The 12,083-nt window shown below is 46.7% G+C and overlaps 1 long non-coding RNA gene across 1 annotated transcript; it reads right to left on the bottom strand.

Moving 5' to 3' along the window:
• Positions 1–356: 356 nt before the first annotated feature.
• On the bottom strand, positions 357–10,073 carry LOC119402778 (uncharacterized). The gene is made up of 3 exons (XR_005185922.1): positions 9,882–10,073; positions 1,769–1,880; positions 357–454 (listed from the first exon to the last, which is right to left on the bottom strand). It is a non-coding gene; the product is annotated as an uncharacterized LOC119402778 (long non-coding RNA).
• Positions 10,074–12,083: the final 2,010 nt, after the last annotated feature.

The raw sequence follows: 12,083 nt of genomic DNA, 5'->3' as shown, positions 1-12,083 counted from the left end.
ATTCGAATTCAATTCGAGGTGAAATTTCACTATTCGCACACCCCTAACTTAAAGATTTTCCCGCTGTTCTGTGCCCCATATTGATATCGTTCTCGTGGCACGTACATAAACCACAGAATTTAGATTAATTTAAGTTTTACATAATCGCAAGCCCTCAAGACCGACGTCATGAAGCACAAGAAGTTGAATTCTAGTCAGTAAAGAAACAAAAATAAGCTCGCAGCGTTGTTTCTTTTCAGTCACATGTCGTTGCTAACGGTACACAAAGCAGCTCCGGCACGATCTGTCAATACGCTCATTCGTAGACTACACGCTGTACACAGGTGCTTGCATGCATGTCAGTGATCACGACACGTGCGAGTACGGAGCGCCTTTAATATCTTTCTTACACGCCTTACTGACGTCTGGGAGCCCTTGAATGCGGACCTCCGGGCTGCGCTGCCGCTGTCATCGCCTAGAGAAAAACAAAGATGTAACGTCGAAAGCTTAGAACGAGTAACTTACGGTAGGGCAGGATGCGAAGACTCACGCAGCAACACCCGTTTTTCTTTTTATTTTTTATAGAGAAGCTGTGTGTAACTAGGCCATTAGTAACTCCGAAACCTACTTTCCCCTGTACAGGGTAGCATACCGGTTATGCCAAACTGGTTAACATTCCTGTCTTTCCTCTCTCCCGTTTTCCTTCCTTCCTACTCAGCCATTAGTAACTACTCAGTAAGCTACTCAGCACCTACTCAGCAACCTACTCAGCAGAAAACTATCATCATCATGAAGGACCTTTAATTTTTTTTTTTAAGAGAGCGACCATGGCCACCCCAGACTGAGTTGAAACGGCAGCTGGTTAACTGGGCGAATTGGTTGACGCGACTGCTACCCTAAAGGAATGTGAACATATCGTAACTCCCCGAACATTTACCGAGTCAACAACCACCTACTCAACAGAAAACTCCTAGCTGGTACGTGCCACGGAAGTTGGACAAACCCCGCCACTCACCAATAAAAATGAACAGGAAAAAAGCAAATGAATTAATTCCTTCATTAGTAAAAACTAATGCGTGAATTAATTAACTATTGAAATATGTGCATGAATTGATTATTAAATAATTAATTCACATATGACTTGCTCGCTGCACTTCTGGTCCACGCAAATCGAGGTGGAAGGGCTTCAAAGGGACACTAAAGGGAAATATGAAATTTTGTTAGACTGATTCTCTATCTGCGCTGGAATATGTCATGGCTTTCTGAGCGCCAATAAGCAATTATTTTTTTTTTTTGCGTAGAGAACAGCCACCTAAGGTCCCTGGTGCCGCTGCTCAATTTCAATCGCCCGCGAACAATCGAGGACTTGAAGTGACCACCTCGGCTGCCGACTTCTGTGAATCAGCGGACGTCCGACAGCTCCACGGCCTTAGTATGTAGGAACAACTCTGACTTACAGCACTCTTTCAGTCTAGCTCAAGTTAATATTTACCTTTAGTGCCCCATTAAAGGAACATATACGCTAGTTGAGGCACATACGCTAAGATATTTCAGAATGATAATGTTATTTCTCCATTTTCGTTCGTATATCACCCTCCCCCAGTGCAGGGTAGCAAACCGGAAGCGCATATATAGTTAACTATCATGCCTTTCCTCTCTTATTTCTTCCCGACTAAAGTGTCTGCCGCAACTCCTGTGCTGATCTGAGACGCTAAAGCCCAACATTCGATCAGCATTTAGATGTCGAGGGCAGTGCACGAAATTGCGACATGCAAATTACGATTCATACCTGTTAAGGGCAAAGCACTTGCAGGCCGGCCCGTGGCAAGTGCCGCTGTATCCAGTGTGTTGCGTGCAGAACTGCGCGCACCTTTGGTTGCCCGACAAGCAGGGTACGTCTCCTGCGGGAGTGTTTGAAGTGCATGCATACATACACATGCACTGGTTTTCTAGCAACTGATGCATCGAGAGAAAATTATTTCGAACAGACATTGAACCGAAAAGTTCGTCAGCATGCTACACTTTCGTGTGATCGAAAAAAAGGCAGAATTTCAGAAGAAAATGGAGGCTCAAAGAGATTATAACCAATTCTTGAACACGCTCGAGACAACGTTTCTAAGTGATCTTGTCTTCTTGAAGGCTAATTGTAGCCTCGTCAAAACGTTGACTTGCGATCTTGAAGAAGACAAGACCACTTGTAGAAACGTTGCCTCCAGCGACACCGCGTATTCAAAAATTTTTCATCGCTGTCGTGTGACATCATGCGACGATGTCAAACGCCATTTGATGACGTCATCATATGGTATCATGCGATGATTTTATGATGACTTCATCAATTCTGGTTATATGTGACGTTATGGTGATGTCACAACAAGCGGTTCCCTCTCCCTCATCCCGCTCGTTAGGAAAATGCCACGTGGGCTTTCATACGCCTTCATTCGCCTGCTGCGTTTAACTCAGGGGCACCGCGCAACGGGACACTTAGGGTTTTCGTCTTAATCAAGGTGTCTCAAACAAACTATATATGGCTTGCATTGACCTCACTGGAACCAGCTTGTGGAGACGCGAAGTTTGGGATTTCACATTCCTGTAATCAAAACATCACATGCAGGATCTTTCCTTATTCACGCACAGAGGCATTCCTTCACGTCGTTATCACATTGAAGCAGGTTAACCGCAACTTGTTTGTGATCAAGACCGCCATCTTGGGGTACCAGCACGTTCAGAAGCATCATCCATGACGTCACGTGCAAGCTATCTATAGTCGGTTACAACCACGGAGTAAGATAAGACAGCAGCGCCGACTCCGCTCGTGGCGACACATTGTGCGACGCTGGTCCCTGCTTTTCGGCGTTTTCTCCAGATGACACTACGAATGGAGAAAAGCAGCGGAGGAGAGGCGCCGGTGGTCGAGAGGAGCCGCGGGTACCGCGGGCGAGGCTTCTCTCGGTCGTTGCTATAGCAACGGCGCACGGTCACGCTTCGCTGCGTTCCTGCGTCGGCTTGCCTACCCGTTTGTGTCATCCGCTCCCCGCTTGTCGCCCTCCGCGGCCGGGCTCAGACAGTCAGCGCATGCGCCCATAAGCGCAGATGTTGAATGATTTCCATGCGCCTCGACAGATGGTACTACGCGTTGTGATCGGCGCTGGGAGGGGAGAAAGCATGTGCGAAAGCGTGAAGATGAGCGGAGGGGGGAGACCAAAAGAATGAGCTAGACCGCCGCGTCCGCGTTGCACGGTTTGTACCGAGCGAATGCATTGGGCGACAGCGTAGTCCGCGCTACTCTCTTATGTACTCCGTGGTTACAGCATGAGAATTCCGCTCCCAGAACTGCGGCGCGCCTGCAATTCGTCTGTGCGAGAGAGTATACAAAAGCCAACTCTTATGCAAAAGCCATCTTTCCTGTATTCAATAAAATCCTGTTCAGTCACTAATCAATTTAATGAGTTTTACAGTAAGCATCAAAAGGACAGACTGGACGACAAGCCCAACACGGACCCGTCTCTCCAACAGTGGGACCCAACCAAGAGAGGAATGGAAAACCTACACAAGAGAGACAAGACGAAAAGACAAGAATGGAAGACTTGTTAGTCAAGACGAGCTCATCGGAGATCCATTGTATATAAACATTAGTAAGTCAAGATGAAGGGAAACAGTAGTATGTAACCTAGAGAATATTTCCCTTGGAGGTGGTTTCGCTAGGTGGTGGGATCAATTTTTTTTAAATTTTTTATGTTCTATTTTTTAATCGAAAGTTTAGTACATTTTGTTTTTTCATCTAATTTACCGATTTTGGCCTGCGTTACTTAGGTGGTGCAGGTAGGGCATAGGTATTTTTTTAAATTTAAATTTCCTTTATTTTTCGCCTTGTTTCTGTTGTAAGCGTAATTATACGCTGCTAATGTAATATACTTCGAATATTAATAATTAAAAGATGCTGCCAGCTCCACCTCGCAAAGGCCGTCGAAAGAGCGAAGCTAGTGAAGTCTGCTCCTTCATCAGACTCACCCTCGCCCACCTTTGGTGCGCCCCTCACTGGTTCAGCCTCTCCGCTGAGCCTCGACACTCCCCCCCTTGGCGCGCCTATAATTTGTTAACCCTTTCCACCGAGCCTCACCCTCTCCCATCTTGGCGCGACGCAGCCCTTTCCCTTCTTACCGACTCCGGCACTGTCGCCACACCGTGAGGCCACGTGACCAGCGCTACGCCATCATCGGACGCGGAAAACCTCGAATAAGAACAGCTTCGCTGATAAAAGTTCGTGGTCACTACTTGAAGTATATATGAAGTTTCACTGAGAGTGGTGTCGGAATCTTCGATGAAATTCGCCAGGAAGTTCACGTTCTTGACCGAAAATCAGCGACACCAACATGCGTCTTTATGAGAAAATCACCGACCTCAAATACGCAAAAGGCGCATGACTTCACGTAAATTAGTAAATGCAGAAGAATGTCAGCATGTTTCTTGTTGTACAATTCCTTGGTAGGGTATAGACTGTATTACTGCAGTCTGCATAAGATTGCGTCTAGAGTTTGTATAAGTTATACTGACGCAATTTATAAGTATTTAGTGTACAAGCGCCTCTAGCGCTTGCGTGTACTGGTTCAATAAACTTTCGTTTGTGAACGGGGCATATATGCAAGCTTTCATTTATTCTTAGCTTGTAGCCGACTATAGCTTTATTAACAAGCGCACAAAAAGAAGCGTTTGGATAGCAACACAATTCGTCGTCATGCGCAGAACCTCACTCGGAAGAGACCTGCCGTTCCACGATTCTTAAATGGGGCAACTGTAATGGCTCACATGCTGCCTCGTCGAAAGACTGCCCTCAAATCAAGAAGGAGCGCGTGGTGCTTAAACAAATGGCCAGAGACAACTCGACCCACAGGGAGGCTGCCGAAACAGTCCGGCGTCGGCACTGGCGTCGGCGGCATCGTTCGACCTCAAAGAAGGCGCAAGCTCCCTCTACCGCTCTCAGTCAAGCCGCAAAAGGACCGATCAGCTCGAGGAAGACTGCGGAGAGGAATCTATCTGCAGAGGAATGGCCGGTGCTTCCTTGCCGTCTCCTTGCCGTGGAGCCTCAGAAGATCGCGCCCACTCAAAAGTCTTCACCGAGCGCTGGTGACGCACCTATAGAAGCGATCGACAAGTCATTTCTATGCTTCGTTCTCTCATGGACGCCATCCGAGGGATATTATTGGACATGGGGACAACGTCTGCTCGAAGCGCTCTCAAAGTACTGGACGCCTTAAGCCCAGTGCTTGAATCTCTCGAGTAGAAACATGGCTAACGTTCACGCTCCTTTCCGAGAAGAAGTCAATGCAGCGTCCATCATCCAGTGGAACGCGAGAGGACTAGCATCGCGCCTTTCAGACTTCGTCAGTTTGTGCACTCTAACATGTTCCCAGTCATCATAATTTGTGAGGCCAACTTATCGAAGCCAGTAAGACTATCGGGGTACGAAGCTGTCATGTCCCCGACAAATGCAGCATGCAGAAAAGTCCTCGTTTATGTTCGGCGTGAACTCACTTATCTGCTACAGCCAACTGCGCCTGATGATGGCAATCAACATGTATGCCTGACAATTAAGAAGAACAAACACATGTTCACTCTGATAGGCGTTTATATATCGCCTTCAAGTAATTTTGATTCAAAAAGATTAGATAGTATCTTGGCCGTGTGTCCAGCTCCATGGGTCATCATAGGAGACTTCAATGCACATCATCTGGCATGGGGAAGCACGAGGACAAATAAATGCAAGAGGGCGCCGATTAGCAAGTTTCGCTCACAATCATGACCTCACCCTCATGAACGACGGCAGCCCCACTTTTCTTCGAGGTGTGACATATGGCAGCTGCCTTGATCTTGCTTTCGTTTCCAACTCGTTCGCCAGGTGTGCTAATTGGTTTTCGGATATTGAGGCACACGGGAGTGACCATATTTCCACTTATCTTCACATCAAAGGGATGTCCAGATCTCGTCCAGCGAAGACCGTTCGACCGGACCACGTTTAAGTCCGACATGGAAGATGCTAGCGAAGCGGGTCTAAGCACTGGGCTAGAGCAAGTAATCAAGTGCACAATGCAAGATGCCACGCGCATGATACCGATTACATCCAGGCGGAACGATTTTGATGCCGAATTGGAAAGACTGCGAGCGCTTCGCCGCCGTGCGGAACGCAGATATCGGCGCACAAAATCCGTCCACGACCTCAGAACAGCCAGAAGAATGCAAAAGAAGCAGCAGCGTCGTATGGACAAGTTAGCCTCCGAACGTTGGAGAACGTTTTGTCAGACGCTAGACCCCCGCAAGCCCCTATCTCACATCTGGAGAACGGTGCGTGGCCTGCGCTGCATTCCTGAACAGCGTTTTCCGTTCAAGGCGCTTGCGCTCTTCCAAAAACGGCGAGACATTGATGTCGCAGAAGACTTTTGAGTATAGCAGACCAAGTAGTTCGTCCAGGTGCTCTGGCCGGAAGTGACGCCCCTCGTTCCCGTGACGGCCGCATGGACCTTCCATTTACAATGGAGGAGCTTGAGGTGGCACTAGCCCTATGCAGGCGTTCTTCATCACCGGGGCCAGATCGTATATCATATCGAGCCCTGTGCAATCTGGGTAAGACTGCGCGGGGAGAGCTGCTACGTCTTTACAACGCATCCTGGCAAGAGGGCAGTGTTCCTGACGAATGGAAGACAAGTCGTTTGGTACCACTTCTGAAGCAAGGCAAGTCCCCACTTGAACTTGCCTCATACCGCCCTATCGCACTGGCCAGCTGCGTGGGAAAGATAATGGAACGGATGATCCTTAGCCGCCTCGAGTGGTATCTTGAACATTACAAGGTTTATACAAACTCTATGGCTGGCTTTCGACGTGATCGCTCATCTATCGATAATGTCATTGATCTCGTAACGTATGTCCAACAGCAGAAATCACGCAAGCGTTTGTCTGCAGCCTTGTTCCTAGATGTAAGAGGCGCATACGATAACGTGTTACACGAGGCCATTCTCGACGCCCTTGAGATGGTTCGCCTGGGTGGTCGAGTTTTTCGATGGATTGCTAGCTACCTGACAGCAAGATCTTTCTTTGTGTCAACCGACGACGGCCCAACCACACGACGCTATACCTGCAAGGGCGTTCTTCAGGGCGGAGTACTAAGTCCTACTCTGTTCAATCTCGCTCTCATTTATCTTACCGAATCCCTGCCATGCACGATCGAGACATCTATATACGCAGGCGACATACGTGTCTGGACATCAGCCGTCACACGCCTCCAGATACGAGCGAGGCTTCAAAAAGCTGCAAGGTTGACAGCTAGCTATCTCGGAAAGCAAGGCCTTAAAATAACCCCGGATAAATGTGCATTAGTGGCCTTCACACGTAAATCAGTGACGCACTATGCCATTTCTATCGAAGGACGGACCATTGCTTATTCCCGAAACCACAAATTTCTGGGTATAATCATAGACAGAGACCTTCGTTGGAGCCCGCATGTGTCTTACATGAAACAGTGCCTGACAGCAATCTCCCAGCTGTTCAAGTTCCTGGGTGGAAAAACCTGGGGGATGTCGGTAGACGCAATGCTGGAACTGTACAGATCACTGTTTCTCGGTTTTTTGAGATATAGTCTGCCTGTACTGACCAATACATGCAAGACAAATATTCGCACTCTGCAGGCTGTACAAGCTCAGGCTCTCGGAGTTTGCCTTGGCTTGCCAAAATGCGCGTCGACTGAAGCGACTATTTCCATCGCACGGGACCAACCTATGCAAACGCACATTGCGGTTGAAGCCTTGAGAGCTCATATCAGGCATTTTTCCCGGGTCCATTGCCACCACCTTGCAACATTGCCTTCAGAAAGACCACCGGCATCGTATAGTGCAACAATTGCGAACCATTCTGCCCACCTTCCGTCAGGCTTCAGCCCCGCATCTAAGCCAGCAATACCTCCTTGGTGCTTCATTGGACCTGAAGTGCACCTCAGCGTACCGGGAATCAGAAAAAAAGTCTGAGCTCTCATCTCCAGTGCTGAAACAGCTATCTCTGATTCTTTTACACGAGAAGTACGCTGATCATGTGTATGTTTATACCGATGGGTCAACTACCCTTCAGTGTTCGTCCGGAGCAGTGGTCGTCCCAGCGAAAGATATCAGTGTCAGTTTCACGACGACCACCCAACGACATCGACAGCAGCAGAACTTGCCGCTCTTCGCGCTGCACTTTGTGTAGTCAACCGCGAACAGCCTCAACGATGGTCAATCTTCTGCGATTCGAAGGCAGCCCTGCAATCTTTGCTATCAGCCCTGCGACACGGACCATACGAGCAGTTGGTCTTCGAGGTTAGATATCTCCTCCATACATCTTTAGAGAAAGGACACCACGTGACATTTCAGTGGCTGCCAAATCACTGCGGCCTGATAGGCAATCAACACGCCGACAGTGCTGCTCGATCAGCCCTTCAAGGTGACCGGCTCGAGACAATACCCCTATCAAGGACCGATGCTGCTAGCCAACTTCGAGTGGCTGCACAAGAAATGACTTCCTCTACTTGTAATACAGCAAGTAGACTGCACAACCACCACCGCCACTGCCCGACCAATTTGCGTCTTCAGACACCTACAGGACAACGCCGAAATGATGCCACTCTGCTTTGCCGTTTATGGTTAAGAGTGGCTTTCACAAAGTCATCCAAATGGCTGACAACCCGTTTTGTGAGAACTGCGGTAGCGAGGAGACACTACAGCACATCTTCTGCGACTGTCCTCGCTACCATGTGCAGAGAAAATCCCTCGCAGTCGCTCTTGCTCGCATAGATCCCAGACCGACGATGGAAGAAACCATTCTGGAATGTCGTCCTGAGAGGTCATCGCGGGTGAAGGCGACTAAGGCAGTGCTCAACTTCTTGAAGGCATCCGACCTGCACCGGCGGCTATAGACTAACGACGTTAGCATGACTGTGAGATGTGTGCGACTTTTTGTGCGTGCGTGTTCTTCTGCTCTCCCCCTCTCTTTATATCTCCCCCATCCCTTCCCCCAGTGCAGGGTAGCATGCCGGTCCTTCTAGACTGGTTAACATCCCTGCCTTTCCTTTCTCTCCTTCTCCTTCTTAACAAGCGCAGTGAGAAAACTGTGCACTATTCCTTTACAAGTAAACAATTAGAAAGAATTCTGCATTAAATTGTCTGCATTTGTGACTGCATTCAGTCGAACTGAACAGCGTTGTCATTGCTTAATGACATTTTCTAGCCGCGAAAGAGCACATACCTAGAGCAAATTAAGAAACACATAACGATGGGACGGGTGGCACCATTCCTCAGCAGAAACCGATGTATCTTGCACGGCAGGAAATTGCAACGATGGAACTGACGATCTTGTCGACACTAGATAACAAGCTCGGAGAAGACACACACGAAGACAGGCCAGTTGCACTAGAAATATGTTTTAACAAGACTGTTTGTTGGCCTAGTTGGTACTTGCTTAATGACATTTTTTAGCCGCTATCTAGTGTCGACAAGATCGTCAGTTCCATCGTTGCAACCACCTGCCGTGCAAGATACATCGGTTTCTGCGTGAGGAATGGTGCCGCCCGTCCTGTTGTTGTGTCTTTTTTTTGCTCTGTGTATGTGCTCTTTCGCCGCTAAAAAAATGTCATTAAGCAAGTACCAACTAGGCCAACAAACAGTCTTGTTATTGCGTCTTAGAACATGCCGCAAATCTAGATTCAAGGCTGCCTGTCGAAGCAGCGGGAATATTCAGCCTTTTGCTAGTGTCTCGTGATCCCCAAGCTCTTGACTCAGGCTGTATGAAAATACGTTCCGTATATGGGATCGTGGTACGCCCTAAGGGATTCTCTAAGGATCATAAACGTCCCCGTGCCGCTATATCTTATACAAAAGCCATCTCACTTGCAGCCTCGCTCATACGGCCTCCGAAGCCCGGCTGCGGCGGTGCCATCGGTCCCGTTGGCGACGGGTAGCCTGGGAACACGGTAGGCGGCATGCAGACACACTGGTAGCCTTGACAGCGTCCTCCAGAGTTGTAGTACTGCGAGCAGCTCGCCTGGCACGCCGCGTAGTCGCCGTACCAGCACGGGTCTGCGGCGCGCGCTCGCAGGCATTGTGCCCCCGGTAAGTTATTAAGAATAAGACGAAAGCCTTAGATCCCTCATTAAACGCGAAAATTGACCGTCGGGGTCTTACGTCTGTTTTTGCGTCATGCAAAAAATCGTCATCGGGGGAAGACGTCACCATATGACGTCATGATGACGTCACAAATCGCCAAAATTGTGGCGGTGCCATGGCGTCATTACAACTTCATCCTGACGCCACATAACGTGACGTCATGTGATTACATCGTCGCTATATATCGTCGCTTGGTCAAAGGTGGGCTGATCTCGGAGGCAGTTCAAAACCACGTTAGGTACAGAAAGCTTTTGGAGGGGGGAGGGGTAGGATCTATACATCGACTGAAAATAAAAAAGAGGAGACTATGGCTTTCGCATTCCAGCTGTCTTAGGCGAATGCATAAAAGACCCTGTTCTTTTTTTTTGTTGTTGCTGTATCGCTGTATCGTGACCTTCATTCCTTGAGAGCCGTGCCCGCGTTCTATCTATCTATCTATCTATCTATCTATCTATCTATCTATCTATCTATCTATCTATCTATCTATCTATCTATCTATCTATCTATCTATCTATCTGTCTGTCTGTCTGTCTGTCTGTCTGTCTGTCTATCTATCTATCTATCTATCTATCTATCTATCTATCTATCTATCTATCTATCTATCTATCTATCTATCTATCTATCTATCTATCTCTATCTATCTATCTATCTATCTATCTATCTATCTATCTATCTATCTATCTATCTATCTATCTATCTATCTATCTATCTATCTATCTATCTATCTATATATCTATCTATCTATCTATCTATCTATCTATCTATCTATCTATCTATCTATCTATCTATCTATCTGTCTGTCTGTCTGTCTATCTATCTATCTATCTATCTATCTATCTATCTATCTATCTATCTATCTATCTATCTATCTATCTATCTATCTATCTATCTATCTATCTATCTATCTATCTATCTATCTATCTATCTATCTATCTATCTATCTATCTATCTATCTATCTATCTATCTATCTGTCTGTCTGTCTGTCTGTCTATCTGTCTATCTATCTATCTATCTATCTATCTATCTATCTATCTATCTATCTATCTATCTATCTATCTATCTATCTATCTATCTATCTATCTATCTATCTATCTATCCGGTTTAACGCTAAAAAAACTAGAAAAAGAAGTGGACATTAGCATAATATATTACAGATGTAGAAAGAAGACAGTAACCGTTATCTGACGCTAGAAAAAAATTACGACTGCAAATAGCGAATATCAATTACGGAAAACGGACCGTGTAAACCATGCGGGCAGTTCCGGTTTGACGTAACAGAGCGGTTGCGTTTCCTGCGCACCGGGTGCGATCACTTTCGATTTCTTAAAATTCGATGATGAACTTCTCTACTTACGTGCAACTTTCGCAATATCTAAAAAAAATGGTTGTCACAAATTGGCGCACACTACAACGTTCTAATTAACATGAACAATGGCCCTCTAGTCCGTAATTCTAAAGTTAATTAATGAGTCCTTGTTTATTAGTCTCGTCAATGTCATTTTAGTTGCGGCAAAGTATTTCCGCCTCAACATAGAGTACATGTGCGAAAACGACTGGAGCGTGACAGTCATAAAATTTTTATAACAAATTTGTATTGTCTGTATTAGGCAGTCTCCCACTTGGGGTGCCAAGCCTGAAGGAAGTTCGGAGCTGGGCAGCCCTCTTTGTTTCTCTTCGGTTTTCTCTTTGTTTCTACCTCTCTTTCTTTCTTTTTCTCTATTCTCTCTGTTTGTTCTGTCTTTTTTCTGTTTATTTCTATTTCGATATTTATTTCCCTCTCCATCTATGTATTTCTTTTTCATTCTCTCTCTATTCATCGCTTGTTTCCTCTTTCTTTCTGTTTCTGCATTTATTTCGTTCTATTTCTCTTTTTCTAATTTTTTTCTATGCTATGCTTAACACTCTCTCCTCCTCCTCCTTTCCCC

The sequence above is a fragment of the Rhipicephalus sanguineus genome, chromosome 8, assembly GCF_013339695.2.
Source record: "Rhipicephalus sanguineus isolate Rsan-2018 chromosome 8, BIME_Rsan_1.4, whole genome shotgun sequence".
NCBI lineage: Eukaryota > Metazoa > Arthropoda > Arachnida > Ixodida > Ixodidae > Rhipicephalus > Rhipicephalus sanguineus.
Note: the sequence above shows the minus strand (reverse complement) of the source record. Positions and strands in the feature narration are given on the sequence as shown.